This window comes from Ornithorhynchus anatinus, chromosome 5 (genome assembly GCF_004115215.2).
Source record: "Ornithorhynchus anatinus isolate Pmale09 chromosome 5, mOrnAna1.pri.v4, whole genome shotgun sequence".
Taxonomy (NCBI): domain Eukaryota; kingdom Metazoa; phylum Chordata; class Mammalia; order Monotremata; family Ornithorhynchidae; genus Ornithorhynchus; species Ornithorhynchus anatinus.
The window spans coordinates 74446654-74457439 of record NC_041732.1 but is presented as its reverse complement, the minus strand read 5'-3'; the positions used below and the strand labels follow the sequence as shown (position 1 = coordinate 74457439).

The 10786-nt window shown below is 46.7% G+C and overlaps 1 non-coding gene across 1 annotated transcript; it reads left to right on the top strand.

Moving 5' to 3' along the window:
* Window positions 1-10394: 10394 nt before the first annotated feature.
* Window positions 10395-10532, top strand: LOC114812617. Its single transcript, XR_003760268.1, has one exon. It is a non-coding gene; the product is annotated as a small nucleolar RNA SNORA7 (small nucleolar RNA).
* Window positions 10533-10786: the final 254 nt, after the last annotated feature.

Here is a 10786-nt window from a genome sequence, read left to right as displayed (position 1 = left end):
TCATCTTCATCATTCAAGGTTGGACATAGTCCCTCACATGGGGCTCCCATGACTTCTAATCCCAGCTCCACCACTTGCCTGCTATGTGATTTTGGACAAGTCATTTCCTTTCCTCTGTGCCTCAGTTTCCCCATCTGTAAAATGTGGACTCAAAACTTGAAAACTCTCCTACTTAGATTATGTGCCCCATATGGGATAGGTAATGTGCCTGATCTAATTAACTGATATCTACCCTTGCTCTTAGTAGAATGCCTGGCACATAGGAACTAGAGTATCTGCATGGCTTGGTGAGTAGAGCACGGGCCTGGGAATCGGAAGGATCTGGGTTCTAATCCCAGCTCCCCACTTGTCTGCTGGGTGACCCTGGACAAGTCACTTCACTTCTCTGTGCCTCAGTTACCTCATCTGTAAAATGGAGATTGAGACTGTGAGCCCCATGTGGGACATGGACCTTGTCCAAACTGATTACCTCGTATCTACCCCAGGGCTTAGTGCCTGGTACATAGTAAGTATTCACCAAATACTACTTAAAAAAAGGGCTTAACAAATACCACCACTATAATTTTGCCCTGGGTCCACATCGAAGTGTTTAAGGGTTCAAGGATAGTGTGAAGCCATTTTGGTTCCACATCAACCAAGTGGAAATCAGTCTTTCTAAGAATCGACTGATGGTACGATGTTTACCTTAGTGTATTTGCTAAAGGGGCCGGTCCACCCCCTTCCTTTCTACCTTCAGTGGTATTTATTCAGCACATATTATGTATAGAGCACTATACTAAGTGCTTGGTAGAGGACAATACGACAGAGTTGGAAGACAGTCCCCGCCCACAACGAGCTTACAACCAGTAACTAACTGGTTAACTAACTAACTAGAGCTAACTAACCAGTGCTCCATTTTCCTGCAACCCTGTCCCATCCCAGTGTATGTCTGTGTAGGGGGTGTTGGGCCGGGGGGTGGGGAGGCCAGAGATGGATGGGTCCGGTTTTCCGGAACTTGGAAGGAAAGGAATCGAATACATCATCTATGAGTCTCCTGGGGAGCTAAAATGACTGGGCTGAGCCAGAGCAGACAGAAACACTAAGTAGAGCATTCAACAGGCTGGATTCCGGGAACGTTCTTCTTGGTGCAGAGCAGAAGTCATTTAGGGTTTTTAATCTCCAAATTCTTGGTTTCATTATTACAAAAAAAAGTAAAATGTGACAGAGAGGGAGAAATCTAAATAGTCCCCTGACCCCTCTAATAAGGTGTTTATGGTCTCACCAAGCCAGGCTACTTTTCTCCACCGTACAGGACCAAGATTCCCTCCAGGAGGGAGGGAAGCATAAATGACTACTTCCAAAGGCTGTCGGTGGGAAATCTTTCTATAAAGGAACATTTTGGAGAGAACGGATCGACTCCCACATCATCCAGATTACAGTGGCTTGGAGTCGTAGGCGGGGCTTTTGAAATCTGCAAGTTAATTGCCTGGCAAGGGAGCAGAAGGGGCAGAGAAAGCACTTCTGAGCACTCTGCTAAGCAGCGACTCGATTTATAAAGGAACAGAGGCAGATGGCAGGCCGGGGAGCGCCTGGGATTCAGAGGACCCGTTTTGTTTTGTTTTTTAAAATGGTATTTGTTTAAGCGCTCACTATGTGCCAGACACTGTTCTAAGTGCCGAGTCAGATATAAGGTAATTAGGTTGGACACAGTCCATGTCCCACGCGGGGCTCACAGTCTTCTTCCCCATTTTGCGGACGAGGTGACTGAGGCACAGAGAAGCCAAGTGACTTGCTCAGTGTCACACAGCAGACAAGTGGCGGAGCCGAAATAGAACCTTGGTCCTTCCGACACTCAGGCCGGTGCTCTATCCACTAGGCCGCACCACTTCCCATGAGCATAAGCTTGGGTTTCCCCATCCTTTACATCCTCGGCTTACCTTGGCACTTTCCACAGGTACATTAATCTTCTGTCTACTCTTCTCGAAGTGCCTCGTCCTTGATAAGCTCCTGTGAAATATCTCTGTCTCTCATTCCCCCGGGACACCGTAGTTTCTGAGAGAGAGAAAGGCGGAACCGTTTATTTTTCCTTCGTAAAAGACATCTGTGGCTTTTTATTTCAAAGCTGACAACTTGTCTATTTAAATGTTATAATGATGTGGGAATGAAGCCTGCCTGGCCCTGGGAGATGTTCTATAGAATGTTTTCCCCTGTGATTATCAATAACACATGCTCTATAATTGTAGATAAAAATCACCTGCAAGCCACAGAGAAGGAATGTTTTTTATTTAATCTCATTCCGTTTTAGGGCAAAAACACATTAAAGGTTCAGGGAGCCAATGCAAATGTTGAAAGATAAGTGGGAAATTAAAGTCAGGGACTCTGACGGAGAAATCTCTCTGGCAGTTGAGAAACAAAGAGAGGGGTGGTTCTGGGAAGCAGTGAGAAGGGAATTCAGGCGTTACCGGAGCTGAGCACACATCCCCCTCATCAGCCCCCCGATCCCCTCCACACCCACTCACACCCACGCAAGAACCCACCACCACAACCAAAAGCTGAGTAGGACCAGCGGCTCCTGCCTGCTGGGCAGGGTTTGGGGAAGAAGGATCCCCTCTATTCATTCGTATTTATTGAGAACCTACTGTGTGCAAAGCACTGTACTAAGCCCTTAAGCACGTTCTCTGGACTGGAAGCTCATTGTGGGCGGGGAACGTATCTGCCAACCCTGTCGTATTGTACTCTCCCAAGCACTTAGTACAGCGCTCTGTCCTCTAGACTGTTCGCTCTTTGTGGGCAGGGAATGCATCCGCTCTACTGTACTCTCCACACGGTGAGCGCTCGGTAAATGCGATTGACTGATTGACTCTGCACAAAGTAAGCGCTCAATAAATACCACTGATGATGAGGATAATGAAGGAGCTTGGGCCACAAGGCCACAAGACAAAGCCGCATCCGGCATGGGCGCTGCTGATGGAGTCCTGACCGGGCACGAGTTTGCTTTCCAGGCCCTGATTCAGGCAGCTTGTGGAAGGTTTCCCAGATGGGCCGGGCCTTTTCCATTAAAATTCCTGAAAGGAATATACTTGAGAACTCAGAAGCGAATGGGACTTGGATGTACCAAGCTTTTAGTACAATGTTCTGCACCCAGTAAGTGTTTAGAAATATCTGTGTTTAACAAACACAACAATAATAATAATGATAACTGGAGGTCTGCCCTAATCTTAAAAAGCATCATAAGAGTCTCCCTAGGTGGAAGGGTTCCTCCTCACTTTTGGCTACAGTGCTTGACTTCCTGGAACACACGGGCAATAATGAATCAACGGTATTTGCCTAGCACCCCTGGGAGAGGATTGGGTGCTCTTGGGTGCTGATTGCCCAGCTGTTTAGTAAAGTGTTCTGCACACAGTAAACACTCACTAAATACCACTGATTGAGCCACTGATTGAAGTACACAGGAATCGAAGGGTAGGATCCTGGACATTACTGGGTCAGTTCTGTCCTCGAAAAATAACCTGAAAGTGTCAGAGTGAAGTTGGGCAATTCCGATCATAGGGTTCGATTACCCCGGGTGGTGATGTAGATAGAAAGACTCGGAGACAGGAGTCGGGATAGCGCAGAAAGGAGGAAATTGGCTACACGTCCGTTCATCCCAGTGGGATACGAGTGGCGTGCAGATCCGATCCTCCCTCAGAACATTGCCTTTATTGAAGTATACAGCCAATTAGTGAGGAAGGGAGGAATGGGGGAGTTGGCCATCAGTTCCTGGGTTCAATTCCTATTTTCCGGAGATAAACAGATGTGCAGTCGACAATTAGCAGCTGCAGTCAGGGGTTAACGATATGAGGTGATAACGGATTCTTCAGATGGGAGTCAAAAGAATGTTGTGGCTATCTTTCTTGTCTAGGGGTTGACAATTTCACAAACTGGAGGGGATCATAAAACAAACTGGAGGGGTTCATAAAATGGAGGGAAGACCTGGAATCACTAAAATGGAGTCATTCTTGTCCTCTCAGTTCTGCTCCATAGGCCTGGCTGCCAGTCGATCGGTTCTTGAGGACAACAGTACCACCCCTAAGGTTTAGCATAGGATTTACCCCAGGCCTTGCCCTCCCCTCCCTGCTTCCTAGGGAGACCACAAATCACCTCTTCCTCCTAGAAACTCCCTCATTCCTGTCATCGGCCAGACCTCCCCAGCCCTTTCAATCCTCCAATTCCTCCCCAAATACCACTCCTCTGGGAAGTCTTCCCTGGTCAATCCACAACACTTGGGTTGCCTCCACCCGGTAATCACCCTTATATTCTGGAAATTTCACACCTACTCTCAGAGCTCATGTAGAGAAGTCAGACTCAGTTGTACATTAAAAAAACATTTTTTTTGAAATGGTATTGGTTAAGTGCTTACTATGTGCCGAGCATTGTACTGGGTTCTGGGGTTGATGCGAGATGAGCAGGTTGGACACAATCCCTGTTCCACAGGGCTCATAGTCTTCTCCCCATTTTTATAAATCAGGCAGAAAATCAAGTGACTTGCCCAAAGTCACACAGCAGATAAGTGGCAGAGCCAGGATTAGAACCCAGGCCCTCTAAATCCCAGACTCAGCTCTTTCTTTAGTCAGTTATTTCAGTCTCTTCCATTTGTACTCTCTGTTCTATCCTTGTTTCTCTTCCTCCCACTGTTTGCAAACATTTTTTCTCTGCCTCCTCCACAAGACTGTAAAGTCCTCGAGGGCAGAGAACATATCTTGATTTTAGTGGACTCTCCTACATGCACCTAGTACAGTGCTTTATCCTCATACACCTTTGGCTTGAGGACATCACTTCTACCCAGTCAAGAGACCCTCCAGTACAGTGTGGCCTAGTGGAAAGACCAGAGGCCTAGGAGTCAGAGGACTTGGATTCGATTCCCAAATCAGCCCCTGGCCTGCTGTGAGACCTAAGATGCATTAATTTCTCCTTCTGTAATAGTAATAATTAGATTTGTGGTATTTGTTAAACACTTACTATGTTGCAGGCACCATAGTAAGCATGGAGGTGGATACAAGCAAATTGGGTCGGAAACAGTCCCTGTCCCACGTGGGACTCACAGTCTTGATCCCCATTTTACAGATGAGATAACTGAGGCACAGAAAAGTGAAGTGGCTTGCCCAAAGGTCAAACAGCAGAGAAGTGGTGGAGTTGGGATGAGAACCCATGACCCTCTGACTCCCAACCCCATGCTTGGGAGTCCACTGTGCCACGCTACTTCCCCTGTTATCTCCATGTGGGACAAGGGCTGTGTCCAACCTGATTCTTTTATTTATCCCAGTGTTTGGTCCAAAGTAAGTGCTTAGGAAATATGCCAATTTATTATCAACATTAGTAGTCCAAGAGCAATCAGAAATGCCCACTGCTTCACTTTTTAAGGTGTAATGATAATCGTATTTTTTGAGCGCTTACTGTGTGCAGATCACTGTGCTAAGCCCTTGGGAGAGTAAGGTTCATTCAATCATATTTATTGAGCACTTACTGGGTGCAAAGCATTATCCTGAGCACTTACAATATAACACTATAAGAGTTGGTAGACAAAGTTCCCTGCCCACAATGAGTTTTCTGTATTCAGTACTAACTATGTACCAAGTACTATGTTTAGGGTTGGGGGTCAGTGTAAAATAATCCTATCAGGCACATCACTTTGGATGTAATGCCCTGGCTTCCACTGTTTCACTGTAGTTGTATTTATTTTTAATATCTAGGCTAGTTTGATGAATGTTCTGACCGGCAAGACCACCCACTGAGAGAATTCAGGTCAGAAGGTTCAGTGGGGAGGGGAGGGAGGGCTCTTCTGAGGCACTCCAGAAAGCTTGTAAATAACAAGAACTGCGGAGAAATCGAGGGGATGTCAGGTAGGGGAGAATGGGGAACAGGGAAGTCCTTGTTTGCTGACTCAAAGGTCACAGAGGAGGCCTGCCACAGTAATCTGAGGAGACCTTGCCTCCAACCCACATTTTCCTTCCCCAAGTCTGTCTGAATGGAGACTTTAATAACTACCGTGACCTGAGAGTGGAAGAGAGGTGAGATCTGCACAGTTAAAGCCCGCCTGCATGATAGCTGTCTGTTGGAAGGAAATGGGGGCCCTCCATGCCGACTGGGAAGAGTTCCAGCTTTAGATTAAACATATCAATCCTGTCTGGGTGTTTCTCTCTCCCTCTGGCTGGAATCCCGACGGCCTCCGGAAGGGTCTGATTCCACTGGCCCTGTTTGGGGAAATGACACAGACCATTGTTTTAGCCATTTAACCCCAGAAAGATGATAATTGTCATTTCTGGTTCGAGCCCATTGAGTACTGAAGGAGGGGACAGTCGGATTGGAAAGGAGACATGCGGAGTCAATTCGGCGAAAGGGATTTTCCATGGGCCATGGAGAAAGATAGTGAGGATTACGTCCTTGGATGACTCGGGCTGCGTATGACGCTGCAGACATTTTCGTGCACATGACCGTTTCTTCGGATTCCTTGCCGTGCTGCGCTCCGACGGGCTCAGGCAGTGAAAGCATGTACCCTAAAAGAGATCTAGCTGCTACATGTAGTTACCTTATTACTGATCGGCTTATACTTTAATTTTCCTCCATTTCTTACTTGTAGTTGGGAATTTGGGAAAATTCAAAAGACTGAGGGATGTCCTGTTGATCCAACCATTAAGAATTGCTCTGGGGACCACATTCCTCAAAATATTATTTCTGGGCTATAGTACTCACCTGTCGACGGGCTCAAGTCCCAGTAATTATAGGGTTCGTACTTCTTGATTGTACGCATGGCTTCTAACTGCAAGAACTCCAACAAAGTGCCCATTTTTTAAAAAATAGCATTTGTTAAGCACTTACTAAGCACTGGGGTAGATACAAGCTAATCAGATTGGACCCAATCTATGTTGCATATGGGGCTCACAGTCTTAATCCCCATTTAACAGATGGGTTATGATAGAACATGTGTTATTAAGATGGGTTATTTAACAGATAACAGGTAATTGAGGCCCAGACTAGTGAAGTAACTTGCCCAAGTTCCCACAGCAGACAAGTAGCCTAGCCAGGATTAGAACCCAAGTCCTTCTGGCTCCCAGGCCCATTCTCTAGCCACTAGACCACACTGCTTCTTAATGTACTGGGTGAATTAAGCCAGAAAATCCATGGTCCACACTGATGCTATCGGAGATCTTTCTAGAATTTACTGCCCTGAGCACTCTGTGTCCTTCACACTGGGACTTATGCTCTGATACCCAAGATTGTCCTTGGAAGAATGAAAAGGGGGGAATTTTTAAGAAAGGCTTTATAAGAAATGCTTACCAGCCTCCCTCTGCTCAGGGGGAATTCCGTTTTGTGGGCACCATTCTCTGCAGAGCCCGCTAGTGAGGTGGCTTCTTAGTCGTTATCTCAAGCATCAGATACTTTCCAGGCTGATTGCTGCTGGGACTTATTGCATGCTCGAGACATTTATGTTCTTCTAAATCACTCAAAGGTATAATGTTGTGCCACTGATCGTGTATATAATCTTCAGCGAGGATCTTTCCTTTTTATTGAACGGAACCCTTTACAATTACCATTCTTGCTCTCCTGATTGGTAGGGGGATTTGAGTTACGGCAAAATACGTTCAGCTTCATTATGAGGCCCAGGGTGATAGCACATCGTTTGACCTTCTTGGAGAGAGTCACGGGATGTGATAAGGCCCACCCCCCGCCAACCTGCCTGGTTGATCTCTTTCTTTTGGGGTGGCTAAAATCTCTAATGAGAGAAATGGCTTGGCCTAGGAGACAGTGGACCCAGGTTCTGAACCTGGCATCGCCACTTTGATGCTGTGACCTTGAGCAAGTCGCTTAACTTCTCTGGGCCTCAGTTCCCTCGTCTATTAAATGGGGATTCAAAACCTAGCCTCCCTCCTACTTAGAACGTGAGCCCCGTGGGGGGCCCTATGATCTTGTATCTATCTCAGCACTTAGAACAGTGCTTGACACATAGTAAGTGCATAACAAATACCACCATTATGATGATGATGATAATTATTTAGGTTTCAGTTTCTTCATCTGTAAAATGGGAATAAAATACCTCTCTTCCCTCCTACTTAGTCTCTGAGTCCCATGTGGGATAGGGACTGCCTCCAATGTGATTTACTTGTGTTTATCCCAGCACTTAGAACAGTGGTTGACACATAAGAAGCGCTTAACAAATACCATCATATAAATTCTATCATAAAATTGCTATCGTATATCTCTCTCTCTCTCGAGGAGCTGGATATTTAAAGTCAGAATCCTCAATCTTCCCTGCCCTCCATGTCTGCTCCAATGCTCCATTTGACTTTGTATCCTCTCAGCAGCGGGGCACAGTGGATACAGCATGGGTCTGGGAGTCGGAGGGGCCTGGGTTCTAATCCCGGCTCGGCCACGTGTCTGCTGTGCGACCTTAGACAAGTCACTTAACTTCTCTGGGCCTCAGTTCCCTCATCTGTAAAGTGGGGATTAAGACTGTGAGCCACACACGCGGGACAAGACTGTGACCATTCTGAATTCTGTTGCGTCTACTCCAGTGCTTAGGACAGTGGTGGGCAAACAGTAAGTGCTTAGCAAGTACCATAATTCTTCTTCTCAATATTATTACCAACTCCACATGGTGGAGCAAGCACTGGATGTTTGCTAAGGCCCTGGAGCCCAGTCAGTTCACCGACATTAAGACCATCCATGGGTGGGACATGTGAAGAGAATGGAAAACAGCAGGACACCCAAGCGGCTGAGCTACAAAGGAAGAGCAGGTTAAATAATATAAAAAGACAGACTCTAGTCTCAAAGAATACAACAGAGCAGGGATCTGTTGGGAGACCATAACAGTGGAACAGACCTGCCCGGTGTGGAGCAATTATGAGAGTGATTGTTCTTTTCAAGGTGAGGTTTTCTGTAGATCAAGATGGCAAGACCAACACAAATAGAGAAGCAGCGTGGCTCAGTGGAAAGAGCCTGGGATTGGGAGTCAGAGGTCATGGGTTCGAATCCCAGCTCTGCCACTTGTCAGCTGTGTGACTGTGGGCAAGTCACTTCACTTCTCTGTGCCTCAGTTACCTCATCTGTAAAATGGGGATTAACCGCGAGCCTCACATGGACAACCTGATTACCCTGTATCTACCCCAGCACTTAGAACAGTGCTCTGCACATAATAAGTGCGTAACAAATACCAACATTATTATTATTAAATATAGAGATGGGTCCTTCAGAGAATAAACCCAAGCAGGAGAGTAGTCTGGTCCCAGGAGTGCTCAATAAATGCTGTGAATGGACTATCACCTGTGTTTTAGGAAGTCAAGCTCTGTAGTTAAAAAGTGATAAGGAAGTCTCCCTTCAAGGACGTGCCAAGGCTCCCTTAACCAAAGGATCCTCTTAGGATATTTTGAAGACTAGGACAAACCTCCAGTTGTCATTATTATTATTCTTATTATTCTAAAACACTGATTATGTGCCAAGAACTGAAGAAAATCAGGTCAGACAGTCCCTGTTGCACATGGGCTCACAGTCTAAGCAGGGAGGCAGTTGGATTTAATCCCCATTTTACAGATGAGGAACCCGAGGCCGAGAGGATGACGATGGTATTTGTTAAGCGCTTACTATGTGCCAAGCACCGTTCTAAGCACTGAAGTAGATACAGGGTATTCAAGTTGGCCCACATGGGGCTCACAGTTTTAATCCCCATTTACAGATGACGTAACCGAGGCACAGAGAAGTTAAGTGACTTGCCCAGAGTCATACAGCTGACAAATGGTGGAGCTGGGATTAGAACCCACGACCTCTGACTCCCAAGCCTATGCTCTTTCCACTAAGCCATGCTGCCAGGATCAGTTAATCAAAAAATCATATTCATTAAGTATTTCGTGCAGAGTAAATTTGCCCAAGGTCACACATCAGGCAAGCGGTGAAGCCAGGAGTAAAACCCATATCCTCTGAGAAGCAGCATAGCTCAGTGGAAAGAGCACGGGCGTGGGAGTCAGAGGTCTTGATTCTAATCCCGGCTCCACCACTTGTCAGCTGTGTGACCTTGGGCAAGTCGTTTCACTTCTCCGTGCCTCAGTTACCTCATCTGTAAAATGTGGATGAAGACTGTGAGACCGATGTAGCACAACCTGATTACCTTTTATCTACTCCAGCGCTTAGAGCAAAGCTTGGCACATAGTAAGCGCTTAACAAATACTAACATTATTATTGTTACTCCCAGTTCTGTGTTCCTCCTTGAGGCCAGGTTACTTCCCAGCAGTCATTTCATTTCAATTTGATCTGGTCCTCGGTTGGGCAGTCTGAGGTCTGCTTTATGGTCAACTCTTCAGAGGAGAACTTGGCTGGAGCCAAGGGGTAAGGGATAGGGGTGGGGCAGAGGCATACCAAACAGTAATTAGATCCAACTAGGGGATCCCCTTCACTCAGGATGACACCTGGAGAGTTTCCAGTACCCTACCAGTCTTGACTACGGGAGGGAGAGTCAAGCAGAGGCATAGCCATTCCATTCCTAGCTTGGGCGGTGGCTAGCGAGTGGAAGGCCATCTGCTACAAGTCAAAACTCCCCAGTGCTGGGCAGCAGCGGCACGGGAGAGAGTCGAGGGGGGAGACTCAAGTTTACTGTGTGGAAGGAGGTAACGGTAAACCACTTCTGTATATTTACCAAGAAAACTCTAAGGATACAGTACCAGAGCGATGGCAGATGGAGGTGGGGTGTTCTGGGACAGATGTGTCCATGGGAGTCACTATGGGTCGGGAACGATTCGACAGCATAGGACAAGACGGGGGGGTCCCACCCACTGCCAAATGG